The 27395-nt window shown below is 44.9% G+C and overlaps 1 protein-coding gene across 1 annotated transcript in view; it reads right to left on the bottom strand.

Annotated features, from left to right (window-relative positions):
- The window catches only part of LOC306914445 (transmembrane prolyl 4-hydroxylase-like), a 70656-nt gene extending 44620 nt beyond the window's left edge, over positions 1 to 26036 (bottom strand). The window contains exon 1 of the mRNA XM_079491468.1: positions 25907 to 26036. The gene's annotated coding sequence lies outside the window, so the exon portion shown is untranslated. The remainder of the gene's footprint in view (positions 1 to 25906) is intronic.
- Positions 26037 to 27395: the final 1359 nt, after the last annotated feature.

Below are 27395 nucleotides of genomic sequence, written 5' to 3'. Positions count from 1 at the left end.
GCTTTTCCGGTCACTTTGATCTTCTTCACCTTTAACATCGGGCCCTGCAAAGAAAATAAAAAGGGTACATTATTGTCAAGTATTCCTCTTACTCCAGTTATATTCAAATATGACTCTTTTCTTGGCAAGGAAATTAAATGAGGCTGATCATTTTCAAGGTTATGGCTAGTGAGGTGGTCCCCAATTACCGGGAGGAGTGGACTAAAACAAGTGATTCAAATGGAAGGAACTTAAATGTTTTAACCTCATTTGGCGTTTGGTATCCTCCCAGGCGAAAGTATTTATAGGCATGACCAGTTGGGATCTAATGAGATCAATTTTGCTGGATTTTTTTTTTTTAAATTGTTCGCACCATTCAGGGGAAGCAAGCAAGTTGGGGTTGGAGGGGGGGCCGACAGCGAGTTCAATTGTTTTGAAAAGGGTTCTGGAGTTATGAAAGTTCTTGGCAATAAGGGCAGAAAAGTAATTTGCTCTGGCCTCTTTAACAGAGTTATTATAAGATTTCATGAGATCTTTCATTATTTCAAAAAACACTTGTAACTTTGTGGATTTCCATTTCCGAATGGCTTTCCTGAGCTCTCTTTTAAGAGTGCGAGTATGGTCATTCAGCCAGGGTGAGATGGTGGTGGGGGTGCTGGTACGGGTTTTGAATGGGGCGACAAGATCTAAGGTCGTCAGACAGATGTTGTTGAAATAATTTAGTTGATTGTCGGTGGAGAGGGAAAAGGCAGGAGGGGAGACAGAGGACCTAAACACAGAAGTGAATTTAGCAGAGGTTGATGACCACTGCAACTGTCAACACTTACCTGCCCCCAATTATTTTGTCCTTTTCATATACGGCTTCAGTGGCCGTGTGGTTAATCCCTTGGACCCAACCCACTCTTATTTTCTTTCCATCTTCCACGGGTTGGGCCAACCTTAGATCAGCACCTAACTCTAAGGCATTTCATTCATAAGTAATAGTCTTCGTCGTTGGATTGCCGTAAGACTTTACTTTTTTGGCCGCCTTTCCGGTCACTTTGATCTTCTTCACCTTTAACATCGGGCCCTGCAAAGAAAATAAAAAGGGTACATTATTGTCAAGTATTCCTCTTACTCCAGTTATATTCAAATATGACTCTTTTCTTAGCAAGGAAATTAAATGAGGCTGATCATTTTCAAGGTTATGGCTAGTGAGGTGGTCCCCAATTACCGGGAGGAGTGGACTAAAACAAGTGATTCAAATGGAAGGAACTTGAATGTTTTAACCTCATTTGGCGTTTGGTATCCTCCCAGGCGAAAGTATTTATAGGCATGACCAGTTGGGATCTAATGAGATCAATTTTGCTGGAAAACAATTGTAAAAATTGTTCGCACCATTCAGGGGAAGCAAGCTAGTTGGGGTTGGAGGGGGGGCCGACAGCGAGTTCAATTGTTTTGAAAAGGGTTCTGGAGTTATGAAAGTTCTTGGCAATAAGGGCAGAAAAGTAATTTGCTCTGGCCTCTTTAACAGAGTTATTATAAGATTTCATGAGATCTTTCATTATTTCAAAAAACACTTGTAACTTTGTGGATTTCCATTTCCGAATGGCTTTCCTGAGCTCTCTTTTAAGAGTGCGAGTATGGTCATTCAGCCAGGGTGAGATGGTGGTGGGGGTGCTGGTACGGGTTTTGAATGGGGCGACAAGATCTAAGGTCGTCAGACAGATGTTGTTGAAATAATTTAGTTGATTGTCGGTGGAGAGGGAAAAGGCAGGAGGGGAGACAGAGGACCTAAACACAGAAGTGAATTTAGCAGAGGTTGATGACCACTGCAACTGTCAACACTTACCTGCCCCCAATTATTTTGTCCTTTTCATATACGGCTTCAGTGGCCGTGTGGTTAATCCCTTGGACCCAACCCACTCTTATTTTCTTTCCATCTTCCACGGGTTGGGCCAACCTTAGATCAGCACTTAACTCTAAGGCATTTCATTCATAAGTAATAGTCTTCGTCGTTGGATTGCCGTAAGACTTTACTTTTTTGGCCGCCTTTCCGGTCACTTTGATCTTCTTCACCTTTAACATCGGGCCCTGCAAAGAAAATAAAAAGGGTACATTATTGTCAAGTATTCCTCTTACTCCAGTTATATTCAAATATGACTCTTTTCTTAGCAAGGAAATTAAATGAGGCTGATCATTTTCAAGGTTATGGCTAGTGAGGTGGTCCCCAATTACCGGGAGGAGTGGACTAAAACAAGTGATTCAAATGGAAGGAACTTAAATGTTTTAACCTTATTTGGCGTTTGGTATCCTCCCAGGCGAAAGTATTTATAGGCACGTCCAGCAAATTAATCTTGTAGGCTCTTTTGTGGGTTTTCAGGGTTACAAAACTTGTCTTAGTCAGCCATGGCAGTTTATCTCCAGTTGAGTCAAAGAAGTGCTGGACTTGGTTTTTGTCGATAAAATCAACGGTTATCCTGCGGGAGTGGGCAGAGAGAGAGAGAGTGAGCAGGACAGACAGAGAGATTCACTGACAATAAACGACTACAAATAAACACTAGGGCTACTGGTCTTCTGTCTGCCCGTCCGTGTTTGTATGTGTGTGCTTTAGCGAGCTCTGCTCGCAGGGTGTAGTGGCCACACTTCCTCTCTCTTCCTGCTCTCCTCTCCGCATTGCTCTCTTCTCCTGTGTCACTAATTTTGTTTTGGTTTGTGACAAAGAAGCAGGTTTTTTTCTGATTATACTTTGTACCTGGTGTGATGTGATCACACGACTAGAGCAGTTGCACAAGACTCGAATTAACAGTACTCCACTGAAAAGACCATTTGCTGTTGATCTACGGCATTGGCGTTGAGCATGACTTTTATTCATTGCCGTTGATCTACGGATTCTACGCCAATGGCGTTAAGTGTGTTAAGACATGTGAAACAGGGCTCCTTCAAAACCCTCAAAGGGCACCTTCGGGCAGCTGGAATTCTGGGACCTCGGATTACTCTCGTTGTCTGTTCCACCCTCCGAGTCCTCTCCACTCTTAAGTCCCTACTCGAATACTGCTGCTATTATCTATCCTTCTATCAGATGCATTGGCAATCTATGATGACATGCATGGTTGTGCAATGTGCAGTTGTGCATTGTGCATAAACACACCACTTCACAACTACTAATACAGCTTTACAAAGCTGCCTAGTGTCACTGTCAATGGCCATTGTTGTGTGACCAGCTAAATACTAGTATAGGTTTAGGCATAATTTTACTGAGGTAAATGTCATGTTAGTTTTTAGGGGAGGGGAGAGCGATTCATTTTTGTTTAATCACTTGGGGAGGGTACTTAATTTATATTTTCATTCAGAGGGAGGGGCATGGTATTTTATATCAGGGCACCTACATTTCCTCCAGGGGTACCCCTACATACATTTCGACCTGTCCCTTAGCAGCATAAAACACGTCCTCCAGGCTTTACTTCCTGGTTTTGAAACAGCTGGTAGATGGAAAATGAAGCTTGCGCGCGGCTTCCACTTGACACCTGGGCAGTGCTTTTGGAACGTTTGCAGTTCGCCGACGCTGCAAGTTGCAGCCGTGCGCAAGCTTCATTTTCCATCCACCAGACGTCTAAAAACCAGGAAGAGACTCCAGCCGTGAGCGATTCTTTTTTCGCGCCATTACGCCTATAGGTGTGCCTGCAGTGTGTGTGTATGAAGCCAGCAGGCCTCAGCTATGTGCGGGTGGAAACAGGACGTGCCAAAGTAAAAGTAACCCAAGATGCAGGAAGATGTCCCCCAGAGCCTTGGGGGACACCGCAGTGTAAGGGGGCTAGAGATGAGGTTGCTTCACCAATCCCGATGGAAAAGTGTCTGCCAGTGAGGTACGATTTAAACCACTCCAGGGCAGTGCCTGATATGCCCACACAGTATTCCAGCCGGCTGATAAGGACCGCATGATCAATAGTATCAAAGGCCGCGGTCAGGTCCAGCAGGACAAGAATGGAACAATATCCCGAGTCTGCGGCCATAAGAAGGTCATTGACCACTTTCAGGAGAGCCGTTTCCGTGCTATGCAGAGCACGGAAACCTGACTGGAATTTCTCAAAAAGGCAGTTTCCACTCAGATGGTTCACGAGCTGAGTGAACACTACCCTTTCCAGAACCTTAGAGAGAAAGGGTAGTTTAGATATGGGTCGGTAATTGCTCAGGGAGGAGGGGTCAATGTTTGTCTTTTTGAGCAAGGGGGAGACAAGCGCAATCTTAAAAAGGGCAGGAACTGATCCAGAGGATAAGGAGCTGTTTACAATAGACAAAATATGGGGACTGACAGTGGGTAAGATCTCCTTCAGGAGCCTGGTGGGAATGGGATCCAGGGGACAGGAGGTGGACTTCATGTGGGCTATTGTGTTCTGGAGGGTTGAGAGGGATATCTGTTTAAATGAACAAAAGGAGGGTTTGGGGAGCTAGAGGCTACATCTGGGCCCGGGGGGGGGGAGGCAGAGGAGACTGTGAGATGACCAGTTGGGATCTAATGAGATCAATTTTGCTGGAAAAAAATTGTAAAAATTGTTCGCACCATTCAGGGGAAGCAAGCAAGTTGGGGTTGGAGGGGGGGCCGACAGCGAGTTCAATTGTTTTGAAAAGGGTTCTGGAGTTATGAAAGTTCTTGGCAATAAGGGCAGAAAAGTAATTTGCTCTGGCCTCTTTAACAGAGTTATTATAAGATTTCATGAGATCTTTCATTATTTCAAAAAACACTTGTAACTTTGTGGATTTCCATTTCCGAATGGCTTTCCTGAGCTCTCTTTTAAGAGTGCGAGTATGGTCATTCAGCCAGGGTGAGATGGTGGTGGGGGTGCTGGTATGGGTTTTGAATGGGGCGACAAGATCTAAGGTCGTCAGACAGATGTTGTTGAAATAATTGAGTTGATTGTCGGTGGAGAGGGAAAAGGCAGGAGGGGAGAAAGAGGACCTAAACACAGAAGTGAATTTAGCAGAGGTTGATGACCACTGCAACTGTCAACACTTACCTGCCCCCAATTATTTTGTCCTTTTCATATACGGCTTCAGTGGCCGTGTGGTTAATCCCTTGGACCCAACCAACTCTTATTTTCTTTCCATCTTCCACGGGTTGGGCCAACCTTAGATCAGCACTTAACTCTAAGGCATTTAATTCATAAGTAATAGTCTTCGTCGTTGGATTGCCGTAAGACTTTACTTTTTTGGCCGCCTTTCCGGTCACTTTGATCTTCTTCACCTTTAACATCGGGCCCTGCAAAGAAAATAAAAAGGGTACATTATTGTCAAGTATTCCTCTTACTCCAGTTATATTCAAATATGACTCTTTTCTTGGCAAGGAAATTAAATGAGGCTGATCATTTTCAAGGTTATGGCTAGTGAGGTGGTCCCCAATTACCGGGAGGAGTGGACTAAAACAAGTGATTCAAATGGAAGGAACTTAAATGTTTTAACCTCATTTGGCGTTTGGTATCCTCCCAGGCGAAAGTATTTATAGGCATGACCAGTTGGGATCTAATGAGATCAATTTTGCTGGATTTTTTTTTTTTTAATTGTTCGCACCATTCAGGGGAAGCAAGCAAGTTGGGGTTGGAGGGGGGGCCGACAGCGAGTTCAATTGTTTTGAAAAGGGTTCTGGAGTTATGAAAGTTCTTGGCAATAAGGGCAGAAAAGTAATTTGCTCTGGCCTCTTTAACAGAGTTATTATAAGATTTCATGAGATCTTTCATTATTTCAAAAAACACTTGTAACTTTGTGGATTTCCATTTCCGAATGGCTTTCCTGAGCTCTCTTTTAAGAGTGCGAGTATGGTCATTCAGCCAGGGTGAGATGGTGGTGGGGGTGCTGGTACGGGTTTTGAATGGGGCGACAAGATCTAAGGTCGTCAGACAGATGTTGTTGAAATAATTTAGTTGATTGTCGGTGGAGAGGGAAAAGGCAGGAGGGGAGACAGAGGACCTAAACACAGAAGTGAATTTAGCAGAGGTTGATGACCACTGCAACTGTCAACACTTACCTGCCCCCAATTATTTTGTCCTTTTCATATACGGCTTCAGTGGCCGTGTGGTTAATCCCTTGGACCCAACCCACTCTTATTTTCTTTCCATCTTCCACGGGTTGGGCCAACCTTAGATCAGCACCTAACTCTAAGGCATTTCATTCATAAGTAATAGTCTTCGTCGTTGGATTGCCGTAAGACTTTACTTTTTTGGCCGCCTTTCCGGTCACTTTGATCTTCTTCACCTTTAACATCGGGCCCTGCAAAGAAAATAAAAAGGGTACATTATTGTCAAGTATTCCTCTTACTCCAGTTATATTCAAATATGACTCTTTTCTTAGCAAGGAAATTAAATGAGGCTGATCATTTTCAAGGTTATGGCTAGTGAGGTGGTCCCCAATTACCGGGAGGAGTGGACTAAAACAAGTGATTCAAATGGAAGGAACTTGAATGTTTTAACCTCATTTGGCGTTTGGTATCCTCCCAGGCGAAAGTATTTATAGGCATGACCAGTTGGGATCTAATGAGATCAATTTTGCTGGAAAACAATTGTAAAAATTGTTCGCACCATTCAGGGGAAGCAAGCTAGTTGGGGTTGGAGGGGGGGCCGACAGCGAGTTCAATTGTTTTGAAAAGGGTTCTGGAGTTATGAAAGTTCTTGGCAATAAGGGCAGAAAAGTAATTTGCTCTGGCCTCTTTAACAGAGTTATTATAAGATTTCATGAGATCTTTCATTATTTCAAAAAACACTTGTAACTTTGTGGATTTCCATTTCCGAATGGCTTTCCTGAGCTCTCTTTTAAGAGTGCGAGTATGGTCATTCAGCCAGGGTGAGATGGTGGTGGGGGTGCTGGTACGGGTTTTGAATGGGGCGACAAGATCTAAGGTCGTCAGACAGATGTTGTTGAAATAATTTAGTTGATTGTCGGTGGAGAGGGAAAAGGCAGGAGGGGAGACAGAGGACCTAAACACAGAAGTGAATTTAGCAGAGGTTGATGACCACTGCAACTGTCAACACTTACCTGCCCCCAATTATTTTGTCCTTTTCATATACGGCTTCAGTGGCCGTGTGGTTAATCCCTTGGACCCAACCCACTCTTATTTTCTTTCCATCTTCCACGGGTTGGGCCAACCTTAGATCAGCACTTAACTCTAAGGCATTTCATTCATAAGTAATAGTCTTCGTCGTTGGATTGCCGTAAGACTTTACTTTTTTGGCCGCCTTTCCGGTCACTTTGATCTTCTTCACCTTTAACATCGGGCCCTGCAAAGAAAATAAAAAGGGTACATTATTGTCAAGTATTCCTCTTACTCCAGTTATATTCAAATATGACTCTTTTCTTAGCAAGGAAATTAAATGAGGCTGATCATTTTCAAGGTTATGGCTAGTGAGGTGGTCCCCAATTACCGGGAGGAGTGGACTAAAACAAGTGATTCAAATGGAAGGAACTTAAATGTTTTAACCTTATTTGGCGTTTGGTATCCTCCCAGGCGAAAGTATTTATAGGCACGTCCAGCAAATTAATCTTGTAGGCTCTTTTGTGGGTTTTCAGGGTTACAAAACTTGTCTTAGTCAGCCATGGCAGTTTATCTCCAGTTGAGTCAAAGAAGTGCTGGACTTGGTTTTTGTCGATAAAATCAACGGTTATCCTGCGGGAGTGGGCAGAGAGAGAGAGAGTGAGCAGGACAGACAGAGAGATTCACTGACAATAAACGACTACAAATAAACACTAGGGCTACTGGTCTTCTGTCTGCCCGTCCGTGTTTGTATGTGTGTGCTTTAGCGAGCTCTGCTCGCAGGGTGTAGTGGCCACACTTCCTCTCTCTTCCTGCTCTCCTCTCCGCATTGCTCTCTTCTCCTGTGTCACTAATTTTGTTTTGGTTTGTGACAAAGAAGCAGGTTTTTTTCTGATTATACTTTGTACCTGGTGTGATGTGATCACACGACTAGAGCAGTTGCACAAGACTCGAATTAACAGTACTCCACTGAAAAGACCATTTGCTGTTGATCTACGGCATTGGCGTTGAGCATGACTTTTATTCATTGCCGTTGATCTACGGATTCTACGCCAATGGCGTTAAGTGTGTTAAGACATGTGAAACAGGGCTCCTTCAAAACCCTCAAAGGGCACCTTCGGGCAGCTGGAATTCTGGGACCTCGGATTACTCTCGTTGTCTGTTCCACCCTCCGAGTCCTCTCCACTCTTAAGTCCCTACTCGAATACTGCTGCTATTATCTATCCTTCTATCAGATGCATTGGCAATCTATGATGACATGCATGGTTGTGCAATGTGCAGTTGTGCATTGTGCATAAACACACCACTTCACAACTACTAATACAGCTTTACAAAGCTGCCTAGTGTCACTGTCAATGGCCATTGTTGTGTGACCAGCTAAATACTAGTATAGGTTTAGGCATAATTTTACTGAGGTAAATGTCATGTTAGTTTTTAGGGGAGGGGAGAGCGATTCATTTTTGTTTAATCACTTGGGGAGGGTACTTAATTTATATTTTCATTCAGAGGGAGGGGCATGGTATTTTATATCAGGGCACCTACATTTCCTCCAGGGGTACCCCTACATACATTTCGACCTGTCCCTTAGCAGCATAAAACACGTCCTCCAGGCTTTACTTCCTGGTTTTGAAACAGCTGGTAGATGGAAAATGAAGCTTGCGCGCGGCTTCCACTTGACACCTGGGCAGTGCTTTTGGAACGTTTGCAGTTCGCCGACGCTGCAAGTTGCAGCCGTGCGCAAGCTTCATTTTCCATCCACCAGACGTCTAAAAACCAGGAAGAGACTCCAGCCGTGAGCGATTCTTTTTTCGCGCCATTACGCCTATAGGTGTGCCTGCAGTGTGTGTGTATGAAGCCAGCAGGCCTCAGCTATGTGCGGGTGGAAACAGGACGTGCCAAAGTAAAAGTAACCCAAGATGCAGGAAGATGTCCCCCAGAGCCTTGGGGGACACCGCAGTGTAAGGGGGCTAGAGATGAGGTTGCTTCACCAATCCCGATGGAAAAGTGTCTGCCAGTGAGGTACGATTTAAACCACTCCAGGGCAGTGCCTGATATGCCCACACAGTATTCCAGCCGGCTGATAAGGACGCATGATCAATAGTATCAAAGGCCGCGGTCAGGTCCAGCAGGACAAGAATGGAACAATATCCCGAGTCTGCGGCCATAAGAAGGTCATTGACCACTTTCAGGAGAGCCGTTTCCGTGCTATGCAGAGCACGGAAACCTGACTGGAATTTCTCAAAAAGGCAGTTTCCACTCAGATGGTTCACGAGCTGAGTGAACACTACCCTTTCCAGAACCTTAGAGAGAAAGGGTAGTTTAGATATGGGTCGGTAATTGCTCAGGGAGGAGGGGTCAATGTTTGTCTTTTTGAGCAAGGGGGAGACAAGCGCAATCTTAAAAAGGGCAGGAACTGATCCAGAGGATAAGGAGCTGTTTACAATAGACAAAATATGGGGACTGACAGTGGGTAAGATCTCCTTCAGGAGCCTGGTGGGAATGGGATCCAGGGGACAGGAGGTGGACTTCATGTGGGCTATTGTGTTCTGGAGGGTTGAGAGGGATATCTGTTTAAATGAACAAAAGGAGGGTTTGGGGAGCTAGAGGCTACATCTGGGCCCGGGGGGGGAAGCAGAGGAGACTGTGAGATGACCAGTTGGGATCTAATGAGATCAATTTTGCTGGAAAAAAATTGTAAAAATTGTTCGCACCATTCAGGGGAAGCAAGCAAGTTGGGGTTTGAGGGGGGGCCGACAGCGAGTTCAATTGTTTTGAAAAGGGTTCTGGAGTTATGAAAGTTCTTGGCAATAAGGGCAGAAAAGTAATTTGCTCTGGCCTCTTTAACAGAGTTATTATAAGATTTCATGAGATCTTTCATTATTTCAAAAAACACTTGTAACTTTGTGGATTTCCATTTCCGAATGGCTTTCCTGAGCTCTCTTTTAAGAGTGCGAGTATGGTCATTCAGCCAGGGTGAGATGGTGGTGGGGGTGCTGGTATGGGTTTTGAATGGGGCGACAAGATCTAAGGTCGTCAGACAGATGTTGTTGAAATAATTGAGTTGATTGTCGGTGGAGAGGGAAAAGGCAGGAGGGGAGAAAGAGGACCTAAACACAGAAGTGAATTTAGCAGAGGTTGATGACCACTGCAACTGTCAACACTTACCTGCCCCCAATTATTTTGTCCTTTTCATATACGGCTTCAGTGGCCGTGTGGTTAATCCCTTGGACCCAACCAACTCTTATTTTCTTTCCATCTTCCACGGGTTGGGCCAACCTTAGATCAGCACTTAACTCTAAGGCATTTAATTCATAAGTAATAGTCTTCGTCGTTGGATTGCCGTAAGACTTTACTTTTTTGGCCGCCTTTCCGGTCACTTTGATCTTCTTCACCTTTAACATCGGGCCCTGCAAAGAAAATAAAAAGGGTACATTATTGTCAAGTATTCCTCTTACTCCAGTTATATTCAAATATGACTCTTTTCTTGGCAAGGAAATTAAATGAGGCTGATCATTTTCAAGGTTATGGCTAGTGAGGTGGTCCCCAATTACCGGGAGGAGTGGACTAAAACAAGTGATTCAAATGGAAGGAACTTAAATGTTTTAACCTTATTTGGCGTTTGGTATCCTCCCAGGCGAAAGTATTTATAGGCACGTCCAGCAAATTAATCTTGTAGGCTCTTTTGTGGGTTTTCAGGGTTACAAAACTTGTCTTAGTCAGCCATGGCAGTTTATCTCCAGTTGAGTCAAAGAAGTGCTGGACTTGGTTTTTGTCGATAAAATCAACGGTTATCCTGCGGGAGTGGGCAGAGAGAGAGAGAGTGAGCAGGACAGACAGAGAGATTCACTGACAATAAACGACTACAAATAAACACTAGGGCTACTGGTCTTCTGTCTGCCCGTCCGTGTTTGTATGTGTGTGCTTTAGCGAGCTCTGCTCGCAGGGTGTAGTGGCCACACTTCCTCTCTCTTCCTGCTCTCCTCTCCGCATTGCTCTCTTCTCCTGTGTCACTAATTTTGTTTTGGTTTGTGACAAAGAAGCAGGTTTTTTTCTGATTATACTTTGTACCTGGTGTGATGTGATCACACGACTAGAGCAGTTGCACAAGACTCGAATTAACAGTACTCCACTGAAAAGACCATTTGCTGTTGATCTACGGCATTGGCGTTGAGCATGACTTTTATTCATTGCCGTTGATCTACGGATTCTACGCCAATGGCGTTAAGTGTGTTAAGACATGTGAAACAGGGCTCCTTCAAAACCCTCAAAGGGCACCTTCGGGCAGCTGGAATTCTGGGACCTCGGATTACTCTCGTTGTCTGTTCCACCCTCCGAGTCCTCTCCACTCTTAAGTCCCTACTCGAATACTGCTGCTATTATCTATCCTTCTATCAGATGCATTGGCAATCTATGATGACATGCATGGTTGTGCAATGTGCAGTTGTGCATTGTGCATAAACACACCACTTCACAACTACTAATACAGCTTTACAAAGCTGCCTAGTGTCACTGTCAATGGCCATTGTTGTGTGACCAGCTAAATACTAGTATAGGTTTAGGCATAATTTTACTGAGGTAAATGTCATGTTAGTTTTTAGGGGAGGGGAGAGCGATTCATTTTTGTTTAATCACTTGGGGAGGGTACTTAATTTATATTTTCATTCAGAGGGAGGGGCATGGTATTTTATATCAGGGCACCTACATTTCCTCCAGGGGTACCCCTACATACATTTCGACCTGTCCCTTAGCAGCATAAAACACGTCCTCCAGGCTTTACTTCCTGGTTTTGAAACAGCTGGTAGATGGAAAATGAAGCTTGCGCGCGGCTTCCACTTGACACCTGGGCAGTGCTTTTGGAACGTTTGCAGTTCGCCGACGCTGCAAGTTGCAGCCGTGCGCAAGCTTCATTTTCCATCCACCAGACGTCTAAAAACCAGGAAGAGACTCCAGCCGTGAGCGATTCTTTTTTCGCGCCATTACGCCTATAGGTGTGCCTGCAGTGTGTGTGTATGAAGCCAGCAGGCCTCAGCTATGTGCGGGTGGAAACAGGACGTGCCAAAGTAAAAGTAACCCAAGATGCAGGAAGATGTCCCCCAGAGCCTTGGGGGACACCGCAGTGTAAGGGGGCTAGAGATGAGGTTGCTTCACCAATCCCGATGGAAAAGTGTCTGCCAGTGAGGTACGATTTAAACCACTCCAGGGCAGTGCCTGATATGCCCACACAGTATTCCAGCCGGCTGATAAGGACGCATGATCAATAGTATCAAAGGCCGCGGTCAGGTCCAGCAGGACAAGAATGGAACAATATCCCGAGTCTGCGGCCATAAGAAGGTCATTGACCACTTTCAGGAGAGCCGTTTCCGTGCTATGCAGAGCACGGAAACCTGACTGGAATTTCTCAAAAAGGCAGTTTCCACTCAGATGGTTCACGAGCTGAGTGAACACTACCCTTTCCAGAACCTTAGAGAGAAAGGGTAGTTTAGATATGGGTCGGTAATTGCTCAGGGAGGAGGGGTCAATGTTTGTCTTTTTGAGCAAGGGGGAGACAAGCGCAATCTTAAAAAGGGCAGGAACTGATCCAGAGGATAAGGAGCTGTTTACAATAGACAAAATATGGGGACTGACAGTGGGTAAGATCTCCTTCAGGAGCCTGGTGGGAATGGGATCCAGGGGACAGGAGGTGGACTTCATGTGGGCTATTGTGTTCTGGAGGGTTGAGAGGGATATCTGTTTAAATGAACAAAAGGAGGGTTTGGGGAGCTAGAGGCTACATCTGGGCCCGGGGGGGGAAGCAGAGGAGACTGTGAGATGACCAGTTGGGATCTAATGAGATCAATTTTGCTGGAAAAAAATTGTAAAAATTGTTCGCACCATTCAGGGGAAGCAAGCAAGTTGGGGTTTGAGGGGGGGCCGACAGCGAGTTCAATTGTTTTGAAAAGGGTTCTGGAGTTATGAAAGTTCTTGGCAATAAGGGCAGAAAAGTAATTTGCTCTGGCCTCTTTAACAGAGTTATTATAAGATTTCATGAGATCTTTCATTATTTCAAAAAACACTTGTAACTTTGTGGATTTCCATTTCCGAATGGCTTTCCTGAGCTCTCTTTTAAGAGTGCGAGTATGGTCATTCAGCCAGGGTGAGATGGTGGTGGGGGTGCTGGTATGGGTTTTGAATGGGGCGACAAGATCTAAGGTCGTCAGACAGATGTTGTTGAAATAATTGAGTTGATTGTCGGTGGAGAGGGAAAAGGCAGGAGGGGAGAAAGAGGACCTAAACACAGAAGTGAATTTAGCAGAGGTTGATGACCACTGCAACTGTCAACACTTACCTGCCCCCAATTATTTTGTCCTTTTCATATACGGCTTCAGTGGCCGTGTGGTTAATCCCTTGGACCCAACCAACTCTTATTTTCTTTCCATCTTCCACGGGTTGGGCCAACCTTAGATCAGCACTTAACTCTAAGGCATTTAATTCATAAGTAATAGTCTTCGTCGTTGGATTGCCGTAAGACTTTACTTTTTTGGCCGCCTTTCCGGTCACTTTGATCTTCTTCACCTTTAACATCGGGCCCTGCAAAGAAAATAAAAAGGGTACATTATTGTCAAGTATTCCTCTTACTCCAGTTATATTCAAATATGACTCTTTTCTTGGCAAGGAAATTAAATGAGGCTGATCATTTTCAAGGTTATGGCTAGTGAGGTGGTCCCCAATTACCGGGAGGAGTGGACTAAAACAAGTGATTCAAATGGAAGGAACTTAAATGTTTTAACCTCATTTGGCGTTTGGTATCCTCCCAGGCGAAAGTATTTATAGGCATGACCAGTTGGGATCTAATGAGATCAATTTTGCTGGATTTTTTTTTTTTAAATTGTTCGCACCATTCAGGGGAAGCAAGCAAGTTGGGGTTGGAGGGGGGGCCGACAGCGAGTTCAATTGTTTTGAAAAGGGTTCTGGAGTTATGAAAGTTCTTGGCAATAAGGGCAGAAAAGTAATTTGCTCTGGCCTCTTTAACAGAGTTATTATAAGATTTCATGAGATCTTTCATTATTTCAAAAAACACTTGTAACTTTGTGGATTTCCATTTCCGAATGGCTTTCCTGAGCTCTCTTTTAAGAGTGCGAGTATGGTCATTCAGCCAGGGTGAGATGGTGGTGGGGGTGCTGGTACGGGTTTTGAATGGGGCGACAAGATCTAAGGTCGTCAGACAGATGTTGTTGAAATAATTTAGTTGATTGTCGGTGGAGAGGGAAAAGGCAGGAGGGGAGACAGAGGACCTAAACACAGAAGTGAATTTAGCAGAGGTTGATGACCACTGCAACTGTCAACACTTACCTGCCCCCAATTATTTTGTCCTTTTCATATACGGCTTCAGTGGCCGTGTGGTTAATCCCTTGGACCCAACCCACTCTTATTTTCTTTCCATCTTCCACGGGTTGGGCCAACCTTAGATCAGCACCTAACTCTAAGGCATTTCATTCATAAGTAATAGTCTTCGTCGTTGGATTGCCGTAAGACTTTACTTTTTTGGCCGCCTTTCCGGTCACTTTGATCTTCTTCACCTTTAACATCGGGCCCTGCAAAGAAAATAAAAAGGGTACATTATTGTCAAGTATTCCTCTTACTCCAGTTATATTCAAATATGACTCTTTTCTTAGCAAGGAAATTAAATGAGGCTGATCATTTTCAAGGTTATGGCTAGTGAGGTGGTCCCCAATTACCGGGAGGAGTGGACTAAAACAAGTGATTCAAATGGAAGGAACTTGAATGTTTTAACCTCATTTGGCGTTTGGTATCCTCCCAGGCGAAAGTATTTATAGGCATGACCAGTTGGGATCTAATGAGATCAATTTTGCTGGAAAACAATTGTAAAAATTGTTCGCACCATTCAGGGGAAGCAAGCTAGTTGGGGTTGGAGGGGGGGCCGACAGCGAGTTCAATTGTTTTGAAAAGGGTTCTGGAGTTATGAAAGTTCTTGGCAATAAGGGCAGAAAAGTAATTTGCTCTGGCCTCTTTAACAGAGTTATTATAAGATTTCATGAGATCTTTCATTATTTCAAAAAACACTTGTAACTTTGTGGATTTCCATTTCCGAATGGCTTTCCTGAGCTCTCTTTTAAGAGTGCGAGTATGGTCATTCAGCCAGGGTGAGATGGTGGTGGGGGTGCTGGTACGGGTTTTGAATGGGGCGACAAGATCTAAGGTCGTCAGACAGATGTTGTTGAAATAATTTAGTTGATTGTCGGTGGAGAGGGAAAAGGCAGGAGGGGAGACAGAGGACCTAAACACAGAAGTGAATTTAGCAGAGGTTGATGACCACTGCAACTGTCAACACTTACCTGCCCCCAATTATTTTGTCCTTTTCATATACGGCTTCAGTGGCCGTGTGGTTAATCCCTTGGACCCAACCCACTCTTATTTTCTTTCCATCTTCCACGGGTTGGGCCAACCTTAGATCAGCACTTAACTCTAAGGCATTTCATTCATAAGTAATAGTCTTCGTCGTTGGATTGCCGTAAGACTTTACTTTTTTGGCCGCCTTTCCGGTCACTTTGATCTTCTTCACCTTTAACATCGGGCCCTGCAAAGAAAATAAAAAGGGTACATTATTGTCAAGTATTCCTCTTACTCCAGTTATATTCAAATATGACTCTTTTCTTAGCAAGGAAATTAAATGAGGCTGATCATTTTCAAGGTTATGGCTAGTGAGGTGGTCCCCAATTACCGGGAGGAGTGGACTAAAACAAGTGATTCAAATGGAAGGAACTTAAATGTTTTAACCTCATTTGGCGTTTGGTATCCTCCCAGGCGAAAGTATTTATAGGCACGTCCAGCAAATTAATCTTGTAGGCTCTTTTGTGGGTTTTCAGGGTTACAAAACTTCTCTTAGTCAGCCATGGCAGTTTATCTCCAGTTGAGTCAAAGAAGTGCTGGACTTGGTTTTTGTCGATAAAATCAACGGTTATCCTGCGGGAGTGGGCAGAGAGAGAGAGAGTGAGCAGGACAGACAGAGAGATTCACTGACAATAAACGACTACAAATAAACACTAGGGCTACTGGTCTTCTGTCTGCCCGTCCGTGTTTGTATGTGTGTGCTTTAGCGAGCTCTGCTCGCAGGGTGTAGTGGCCACACTTCCTCTCTCTTCCTGCTCTCCTCTCCGCATTGCTCTCTTCTCCTGTGTCACTAATTTTGTTTTGGTTTGTGACAAAGAAGCAGGTTTTTTTCTGATTATACTTTGTACCTGGTGTGATGTGATCACACGACTAGAGCAGTTGCACAAGACTCGAATTAACAGTACTCCACTGAAAAGACCATTTGCTGTTGATCTACGGCATTGGCGTTGAGCATGACTTTTATTCATTGCCGTTGATCTACGGATTCTACGCCAATGGCGTTAAGTGTGTTAAGACATGTGAAACAGGGCTCCTTCAAAACCCTCAAAGGGCACCTTCGGGCAGCTGGAATTCTGGGACCTCGGATTACTCTCGTTGTCTGTTCCACCCTCCGAGTCCTCTCCACTCTTAAGTCCCTACTCGAATACTGCTGCTATTATCTATCCTTCTATCAGATGCATTGGCAATCTATGATGACATGCATGGTTGTGCAATGTGCAGTTGTGCATTGTGCATAAACACACCACTTCACAACTACTAATACAGCTTTACAAAGCTGCCTAGTGTCACTGTCAATGGCCATTGTTGTGTGACCAGCTAAATACTAGTATAGGTTTAGGCATAATTTTACTGAGGTAAATGTCATGTTAGTTTTTAGGGGAGGGGAGAGCGATTCATTTTTGTTTAATCACTTGGGGAGGGTACTTAATTTATATTTTCATTCAGAGGGAGGGGCATGGTATTTTATATCAGGGCACCTACATTTCCTCCAGGGGTACCCCTACATACATTTCGACCTGTCCCTTAGCAGCATAAAACACGTCCTCCAGGCTTTACTTCCTGGTTTTGAAACAGCTGGTAGATGGAAAATGAAGCTTGCGCGCGGCTTCCACTTGACACCTGGGCAGTGCTTTTGGAACGTTTGCAGTTCGCCGACGCTGCAAGTTGCAGCCGTGCGCAAGCTTCATTTTCCATCCACCAGACGTCTAAAAACCAGGAAGAGACTCCAGCCGTGAGCGATTCTTTTTTCGCGCCATTACGCCTATAGGTGTGCCTGCAGTGTGTGTGTATGAAGCCAGCAGGCCTCAGCTATGTGCGGGTGGAAACAGGACGTGCCAAAGTAAAAGTAACCCAAGATGCAGGAAGATGTCCCCCAGAGCCTTGGGGGACACCGCAGTGTAAGGGGGCTAGAGATGAGGTTGCTTCACCAATCCCGATGGAAAAGTGTCTGCCAGTGAGGTACGATTTAAACCACTCCAGGGCAGTGCCTGATATGCCCACACAGTATTCCAGCCGGCTGATAAGGACGCATGATCAATAGTATCAAAGGCCGCGGTCAGGTCCAGCAGGACAAGAATGGAACAATATCCCGAGTCTGCGGCCATAAGAAGGTCATTGACCACTTTCAGGAGAGCCGTTTCCGTGCTATGCAGAGCACGGAAACCTGACTGGAATTTCTCAAAAAGGCAGTTTCCACTCAGATGGTTCACGAGCTGAGTGAACACTACCCTTTCCAGAACCTTAGAGAGAAAGGGTAGTTTAGATATGGGTCGGTAATTGCTCAGGGAGGAGGGGTCAATGTTTGTCTTTTTGAGCAAGGGGGAGACAAGCGCAATCTTAAAAAGGGCAGGAACTGATCCAGAGGATAAGGAGCTGTTTACAATAGACAAAAAATGGGGACTGACAGTGGGTAAGATCTCCTTCAGGAGCCTGGTGGGAATGGGATCCAGGGGACAGGAGGTGGACTTCATGTGGGCTATTGTGTTCTGGAGGGTTGAGAGGGATATCTGTTTAAATGAACAAAAGGAGGGTTTGGGGAGCTAGAGGCTACATCTGGGCCCGGGGGGGGAAGCAGAGGAGACTGTGAGATGACCAGTTGGGATATAATGAGATCAATTTTGCTGGAATTTTTTTTTTTTAATTGTTCGCACCATTCAGGGGAAGCAAGCTAGTTGGGGTTGGAGGGGGGGCCGACAGCGAGTTCAATTGTTTTGAAAAGGGTTCTGGAGTTATGAAAGTTCTTGGCAATAAGGGCAGAAAAGTAATTTGCTCTGGACTCTTTAACGGAGTTATTATAAGATTTCATGAGATCTTTCATTATTTAAAAAAACACTTGTAACTTTGTGGATTTCCATTTCCGAATGGCTTTCCTGAGCTCTCTTTTAAGAGTGCGAGTATGGTCATTCAGCCAAGGTGAGATGGTGGTGGGGGTGCTGGTACGGGTTTTGAATGGGGCGACAAGATCTAAGGTCGTCAGACAGATGTTGTTGAAATAATTTAGTTGATTGTCGGTGGAGAGGGAAAAGGCAGGAGGGGAGACAGAGGACCTAAACACAGAAGTGAATTTAGCAGAGGTTGATGACCACTGCAACTGTCAACACTTACCTGCCCCCAATTATTTTGTCCTTTTCATATACGGCTTCAGTGGCCGTGTGGTTAATCCCTTGGACCCAACCCACTCTTATTTTCTTTCCATCTTCCACGGGTTGGGCCAACCTTAGATCAGCACTTAACTCTAAGGCATTTAATTCATAAGTAATAGTCTTCGTCGTTGGATTGCCGTAAGACTTTACTTTTTTGGCCGCCTTTCCGGTCACTTTGATCTTCTTCACCTTTAACATCGGGCCCTGCAAAGAAAATAAAAAGGGTACATTATTGTCAAGTATTCCTCTTACTCCAGTTATATTCAAATATGACTCTTTTCTTAGCAAGGAAATTAAATGAGGCTGATCATTTTCAAGGTTATGGCTAGTGAGGTGGTCCCCAATTACCGGGAGGAGTGGACTCAAACAAGTGATTCAAATGGAAGGAACTTAAATGTTTTAACCTCATTTGGCGTTTGGTATCCTCCCAGGCGAAAGTATTTATAGGCATGACCAGTTGGGATCTAATGAGATCAATTTTGCTGGAAAAAAATTGTAAAAATTGTTCGCACCTTTCAGGGGAAGCAAGCAAGTTGGGGTTGGAGGGGGGGCCGACAGCGAGTTCAATTGTTTTGAAAAGGGTTCTGGAGTTATGAAAGTTCTTGGCAATAAGGGCAGAAAAGTAATTTGCTCTGGCCTCTTTAACAGAGTTATTATAAGATTTCATGAGATCTTTCATTATTTCAAAAAACACTTGTAACTTTGTGGATTTCCATTTCCGAATGGCTTTCCTGAGCTCTCTTTTAAGAGTGCGAGTATGGTCATTCAGCCAAGGTGAGATGGTGGTGGGGGTGCTGGTACGGGTTTTGAATGGGGCGACAAGATCTAAGGTCGTCAGACAGATGTTGTTGAAATAATTTAGTTGATTGTCGGTGGAGAGGGAAAAGGCAGGAGGGGAGACAGAGGACCTAAACACAGAAGGGAATTTAGCAGAGGTTGATGACCACTGCAACTGTCAACACTTACCTGCCCCCAATTATTTTGTCCTTTTCATATACGGCTTCAGTGGCCGTGTGGTTAATCCCTTGGACCCAACCCACTCTTATTTTCTTTCCATCTTCCACGGGTTGGGCCAACCTTAGATCAGCACTTAACTCTAAGGCATTTCATTCATAAGTAATAGTCTTCGTCGTTGGATTGCCGTAAGACTTTACTTTTTTGGCCGCCTTTCCGGTCACTTTGATCTTCTTCACCTTTAACATCGGGCCCTGCAAAGAAAATAAAAAGGGTACATTATTGTCAAGTATTCCTCTTACTCCAGTTATATTCAAATATGACTCTTTTCTTAGCAAGGAAATTAAATGAGGCTGATCATTTTCAAGGTTATGGCTAGTGAGGTGGTCCCCAATTACCGGGAGGAGTGGACTAAAACAAGTGATTCAAATGAAAGGAACTTAAATGTTTTAACCTCATTTGGCGTTTGGTATCCTCCCAGGCGAAAGTATTTATAGGCACGTCCAGCAAATTAATCTTGTAGGCTCTTTTGTGGGTTTTCAGGGTTACAAAACTTCTCTTAGTCAGCCATGGCAGTTTATCTCCAGTTGAGTCAAAGAAGTGCTGGACTTGGTTTTTGTCGATAAAATCAACGGTTATCCTGCGGGAGTGGGCAGAGAGAGAGAGAGTGAGCAGGACAGACAGAGAGATTCACTGACAATAAACGACTACAAATAAACACTAGGGCTACTGGTCTTCTGTCTGCCCGTCCGTCCGTCCGTGTTTGTATGTGTGTGCTTTAGCGAGCTCTGCTCGCAGGGTGTAGTGGCCACACTCCCTCTCTCTTCCTGCTCTCCTCTCCGCATTGCTCTCTTCTCCTGTGTCACTAATTTTGTTTTGGTTTGTGACAAAGAAGCAGGTTTTTTTCTGATTATACTTTGTACCTGGTGTGATGTGATCACACGACTAGAGCAGTTGCACAAGACTCGAATTAACAGTACTCCACTGAAAAGACCATTTGCTGTTGATCTACGGCATTGGCGTTGAGCATGACTTTTATTCATTGCCGTTGATCTACGGATTCTACGCCAATGGCGTTAAGTGTGTTAAGACATGTGAAACAGGGCTCCTTCAAAACCCTCAAAGGGCACCTTCGGGCAGCTGGAATTCTGGGACCTCGGATTACTCTCGTTGTCTGTTCCACCCTCCGAGTCCTCTCCACTCTTAAGTCCCTACTCGAATACTGCTGCTATTATCTATCCTTCTATCAGATGCATTGGCAATCTATGATGACATGCATGGTTGTGCAAAGTGCAGTTGTGCATTGTGCATAAACACACCACTTCACAACTACTAATACAGCTTTACAAAGCTGCCTAGTGTCACTGTCAATGGCCATTGTTGTGTGACCAGCTAAATACTAGTATAGGTTTAGGCATAATTTTACTGAGGTAAATGTCATGTTAGTTTTTAGGGGAGGGGAGAGCGATTCATTTTTGTTTAATCACTTGGGGAGGGTACTTAATTTATATTTTCATTCAGAGGGAGGGGCATGGTATTTTATATCAGGGCACCTACATTTCCTCCAGGGGTACCCCTACATACATTTCGACCTGTCCCTTAGCAGCATAAAACACGTCCTCCAGGCTTTACTTCCTGGTTTTGAAACAGCTGGTAGATGGAAAATGAAGCTTGCGCGCGGCTTCCACTTGACACCTGGGCAGTGCTATTGGAACGTTTGCAGTTCGCCGACGCTGCAAGTTGCAGCCGTGCGCAAGCTTCATTTTCCATCCACCAGACGTCTAAAAACCAGGAAGAGACTCCAGCCGTGAGCGATTCTTTTTTCGCGCCATTACGCCTATAGGTGTGCCTGCAGTGTGTGTGTATGAAGCCAGCAGGCCTCAGCTATGTGCGGGTGGAAACAGGACGTGCCAAAGTAAAAGTAACCCAAGATGCAGGAAGATGTCCCCCAGAGCCTTGGGGGACACCGCAGTGTAAGGGGGCTAGAGATGAGGTTGCTTCACCAATCCCGATGGAAAAGTGTCTGCCAGTGAGGTACGATTTAAACCACTCCAGGGCAGTGCCTGATATGCCCACACAGTATTCCAGCCGGCTGATAAGGACGCATGATCAATAGTATCAAAGGCCGCGGTCAGGTCCAGCAGGACAAGAATGGAACAATATCCCGAGTCTGCGGCCATAAGAAGGTCATTGACCACTTTCAGGAGAGCCGTTTCCGTGCTATGCAGAGCACGGAAACCTGACTGGAATTTCTCAAAAAGGCAGTTTCCACTCAGATGGTTCACGAGCTGAGTGAACACTACCCTTTCCAGAACCTTAGAGAGAAAGGGTAGTTTAGATATGGGTCGGTAATTGCTCAGGGAGGAGGGGTCAATGTTTGTCTTTTTGAGCAAGGGGGAGACAAGCGCAATCTTAAAAAGGGCAGGAACTGATCCAGAGGATAAGGAGCTGTTTACAATAGACAAAATATGGGGACTGACAGTGGGTAAGATCTCCTTCAGGAGCCTGGTGGGAATGGGATCCAGGGGACAGGAGGTGGACTTCATGTGGGCTATTGTGTTCTGGAGGGTTGAGAGGGATATCTGTTTAAATGAACAAAAGGAGGGTTTGGGGAGCTAGAGGCTACATCTGGGCCCGGGGGGGAGGCAGAGGAGACTGTGAGATGACCAGTTGGGATCTAATGAGATCAATTTTGCTGGAAAAAAATTGTAAAAATTGTTCGCACCATTCAGGGGAAGCAAGCAAGTTGGGGTTTGAGGGGGGGCCGACAGCGAGTTCAATTGTTTTGAAAAGGGTTCTGGAGTTATGAAAGTTCTTGGCAATAAGGGCAGAAAAGTAATTTGCTCTGGCCTCTTTAACAGAGTTATTATAAGATTTCATGAGATCTTTCATTATTTCAAAAAACACTTGTAACTTTGTGGATTTCCATTTCCGAATGGCTTTCCTGAGCTCTCTTTTAAGAGTGCGAGTATGGTCATTCAGCCAGGGTGAGACGGTGGTGGGGGTGCTGGTACGGGTTTTGAATGGGGCGACAAGATCTAAGGTCGTCAGACAGATGTTGAAATAATTTAGTTGATTGTCGGTGGAGAGGGAAAAGGCAGGAGGGGAGACAGAGGACCTAAACACAGAAGTGAATTTAGCAGAGGTTGATGACCACTGCAACTGTCAACACTTACCTGCCCCCAATTATTTTGTCCTTTTCATATACGGCTTCAGTGGCCGTGTGGTTAATCCCTTGGACCCAACCCACTCTTATTTTCTTTCCATCTTCCACGGGTTGGGCCAACCTTAGATCAGCACTTAACTCTAAGGCATTTAATTCATAAGTAATAGTCTTCGTCGTTGGATTGCCGTAAGATTTTACTTTTTTGGCCGCCTTTCCGGTCACTTTGATCTTCTTCACCTTTAACATCGGGCCCTGCAAAGAAAATAAAAAGGGTACATTATTGTCAAGTATTCCTCTTACTCCAGTTATATTCAAATATGACTCTTTTCTTAGCAAGGAAATTAAATGAGGCTGATCATTTTCAAGGTTATGGCTAGTGAGGTGGTCCCCAATTACCGGGAGGAGTGGACTAAAACAAGTGATTCAAATGGAAGGAACTTAAATGTTTTAACCTCATTTGGCGTTTGGTATCCTCCCAGGCGAAAGTATTTATAGGCACGTCCAGCAAATTAATCTTGTAGGCTCTTTTGTGGGTTTTCAGGGTTACAAAACTTGTCTTAATCAGCCATGGCAGTTTATCTCCAGTTGAGTCAAAGAAGTGCTGGACTTGTTTTTTGTCGATAAAATCAACGGTTATCCTGCGGGAGTGGGCAGAGAGAGAGAGAGTGAGCAGGACAGACAGAGAGATTCACTGACAATAAACGACTACAAATAAACACTAGGGCTACTGGTCTTCTGTCTGCCCGTCCGTCCGTCCGTGTTTGTATGTGTGTGCTTTAGCGAGCTCTGCTCGCAGGGTGTAGTGGCCACACTCCCTCTCTCTTCCTGCTCTCCTCTCCGCATTGCTCTCTTCTCCTGTGTCACTAATTTTGTTTTGGTTTGTGACAAAGAAGCAGGTTTTTTTCTGATTATACTTTGTACCTGGTGTGATGTGATCACACGACAGAGCAGTTGCACAAGACTCGAATTAACAGTACTCCACTGAAAATACCATTTGCTGTTGATCTACGGCATTGGCGTTGAGCATGACTTTTATTCATTGCCGTTGATCTACGGATTCTACGCCAATGGCGTTAAGTGTGTTAAGACATGTGAAACAGGGCTCCTTCAAAACCCTCAAAGGGCACCTTCGGGCAGCTGGAATTCTGGGACCTCGGATTACTCTCGTTGTCTGTTCCACCCTCCGAGTCCTCTCCACTCTTAAGTCCCTACTCGAATACTGCTGCTATTATCTATCCTTCTATCAGATGCATTGGCAATCTATGATGACATGCATGGTTGTGCAATGTGCAGTTGTGCATTGTGCATAAACACACCACTTCACAACTACTAATACAGCTTTACAAAGCTGCCTAGTGTCACTGTCAATGGCCATTGTTGTGTGACCAGCTCAATACTAGTATAGGTTTAGGCATAATTTTACTGAGGTAAATGTCATGTTAGTTTTTAGGGGAGGGGAGAGCGATTCATTTTTGTTTAATCACTTGGGGAGGGTACTTCATTTATATTTTCATTCAGAGGGAGGGGCATGGTATTTTATATCAGGGCACCTACATTTCCTCCAGGGGTACCCCTACATACATTTCGACCTGTCCCTTAGCAGCATAAAACACGTCCTCCAGGCTTTACTTCCTGGTTTTGAAACAGCTGGTAGATGGAAAATGAAGCTTGCGCGCGGCTTCCACTTGACACCTGGGCGGTGCTATTGGAACGTTTGCAGTTCGCCGACGCTGCAAGTTGCAGCCGCGCGCAAGCTTCATTTTCCATCCACCAGACGTCTAAAAACCAGGAAGAGACTCCAGCCGTGAGCGATTCTTTTTTCGCGCCATTACGCCTATAGGTGTGCCTGCAGTGTGTGTGTATGAAGCCAGCAGGCCTCAGCTATGTGCGGGTGGAAACAGGACGTGCCAAAGTAAAAGTAACCCAAGATGCAGGAAGATGTCCCCCAGAGCCTTGGGGGACACCGCAGTGTAAGGGGGCTAGAGATGAGGTTGCTTCACCAATCCCGATGGAAAAGTGTCTGCCAGTGAGGTACGATTTAAACCACTCCAGGGCAGTGCCTGATATGCCCACACAGTATTCCAGCCGGCTGATAAGGACCGCATGATCAATAGTATCAAAGGCCGCGGTCAGGTCCAGCAGGACAAGAATGGAACAATATCCCGAGTCTGCGGCCATAAGAAGGTCGTTGACCACTTTCAGGAGAGCCGTTTCCGTGCTATGCAGAGCACGGAAACCTGACTGGAATTTCTCAAAAAGGCAGTTTCCACTCAGATGGTTCACGAGCTGAGTGAACACTACCCTTTCCAGAACCTTAGAGAGAAAGGGTAGTTTAGATATGGGTCGGTAATTGCTCAGGGAGGAGGGGTCAATGTTTGTCTTTTTGAGCAAGGGGGAGACAAGCGCAATCTTAAAAAGGGCAGGAACTGATCCAGAGGATACGGAGCTGTTTACAATAGACAAAATATGGGGACTGACAGTGGGTAAGATCTCCTTCAGGAGCCTGGTGGGAATGGGATCCAGGGGACAGGAGGTGGACTTCATGTGGGCTATTGTGTTCTGGAGGGTTGAGAGGGATATCTGTTTAAATGAACAAAAGGAGGGTTTGGGTAGCTAGAGGCTACATCTGGGCCCGGGGGGGAGGCAGAGGAGACTGTGAGATGACCAGTAAGCCTATCTCACAGAATTTCCCCGCCCCCCTTAATACGCCCCCTTTCGGGGTTAGTGGTGATAGCGTGACGTCACTCCATAGACACTACATGTTAACAGAGGTAATTTAAGAAGTCTACAACTTTTGTTTTCTCAAGGTAAGGTTTGTTCTATCTGTTCGAGCTGATTTACCATCTTGTTTGCTTCATAATAATATTGGTCTGTCACATTTTTACATTAGAAAATGTACTTAGATTCTCCAGAGAAAGAAACGTGTAAATGCTAATGTTAAAGACACCACTATTTACCGGAAGTGGGCGTGGAAAGCGGGCTGTGAGATAGGCCTATAGCCCTGGTCCAGTGCTTACAGCGAGTCTCTCTCTGTCTCGCTGTAAGCACTGGACCAGGGCTACCTTTCCAACAGCCAAGATTGTGTTAGATATTGGAATAGCCTGCAATAAAAAGCTATAACTGTGTTTAATGCAGACAATGTCAATCGGTATAGAATGTTCCTGGTCGTTGCACATCATGACCTAGACATTAATGAACCAACTAAAACGTCTGTTTTACTGTGCTTCCTGGTGTTAGCAATACGCTACCAGAGCCGCTATAACAAACAACCCCACTAACCTCTAATAGATTTCCACCAAACAACAACCCAGTCGTCCCTGATGCTTTTGTGGAGCAAAACGGGCGGATCCGGGTGAAAGGGAAGATATGTGGCAGCCCGTCGTTGTCTTTGGTAGAGAGATATGTCATCGTTAAGCTATAAAGATCGCTTTAATCGCTAGCTAGGGGGCTGCTAGCTGATGTGCTGCTGGCTGCCCCTGACAACCTGCCTAACAACAAGAGACACAGTCAGACGCCAAAGAGAGCCGTGGAGTTTGACCCTCCATGCCTAAAGTATGTCAGTACCGCCCCCTAGTGGATAGAAAAGAAAAGGGATATGTACCTGTGTACAGCGCACACACACACACACACACACACACACACACACACACACACACACACACACAGATTGATTGATTGATTGATTGATTGATTGATTGATTGAAATATTTATTAACAGTTTGCAGAATTACAGTACATTTCAAGCACAAACTCAATACAAAGGCTGTTAACTGTGAGTGGACGACCCAATTAAGCATTACACTTGTTTACAAGAGGGTCCACCATGTTCAATTCATCAGAACATTTAGAGACGTACAAATAAGACACTTCTATATAGACAAAGAACAGAACAGGAATTCATCATAATGGAGGTAAAAAGGGAAAAGAAACATATACAGTGAGGGAAAAGGGGGGGGGATTCAGATTTTTAGATTTCGAATTGCAGCCATCCGTAGGTGCCCTTTGAGAGCGGTTTTGAAGGAGTCAAGGGATTCGCATGTCTTAATGACTGTTGGTAGGGCGTTCCACATTTTGGTGGCATAGGAGCGAAAATAATAGTCCCTTGTTTGTGCCGAATCTGGGTTGTACATGGTTCGTTGCACTCCCTCTGGTGTTGTGGGTGTGGACTTCGTTAACATTAAGGAAGTAACTAGACAGGTACATGGGTATCTTGGTGGTGTATCGAATCTTGTGGACCAGACCCATTGCAAGATGCTGTACTCTGTCGTCGACCCTAAGCCATTCCAGCCTGTCAAAGTGGGCAGGGGTTCGGGGGGTGAGGCCAAGTAGGAGCCTGACCAGTTTGTTTTGGGAAGTCTGGAGCCTAGTTTTAAGGGCCTTTGAGGTGCTGTGGTACCAGGAGGTGCATGCATAGTCAAAGAAACCTTGTACGAGGGCTCCTGTTAAGGTCTTCAAGGTGTTTATGTTGACCAGTGAGGAGATCCTGTAAAGGAATCTTGTTCTTTGGTTGACTTTTTTGATTACGTTGGTGGCCATTTTATCACCGGAAAGATTAGCCTCCAGGATGGAATTTAGGTAATTTCATCTTTACGTGTGATAACATTGTCACCCACTCTAACCAAGAAGCCATTTGCCTTGCTGAGATTACTATTAGAGCCAAAGAGAATGGATTCAGTTTTTCACAAGCTGAAGTCATGTCGTTAACATATATTAGGAACAGTAAAGGCCCTAGTATGCTTCCTTGTGGAACGCCACAGCTCACTGGGAG

Source organism: Electrona antarctica, assembly GCF_951216825.1.
Source record: "Electrona antarctica genome assembly, chromosome: 2".
Classification (NCBI taxonomy): Eukaryota; Metazoa; Chordata; class Actinopteri; order Myctophiformes; family Myctophidae; genus Electrona; species Electrona antarctica.
Note: the sequence above shows the minus strand (reverse complement) of the source record. Positions and strands in the feature narration are given on the sequence as shown.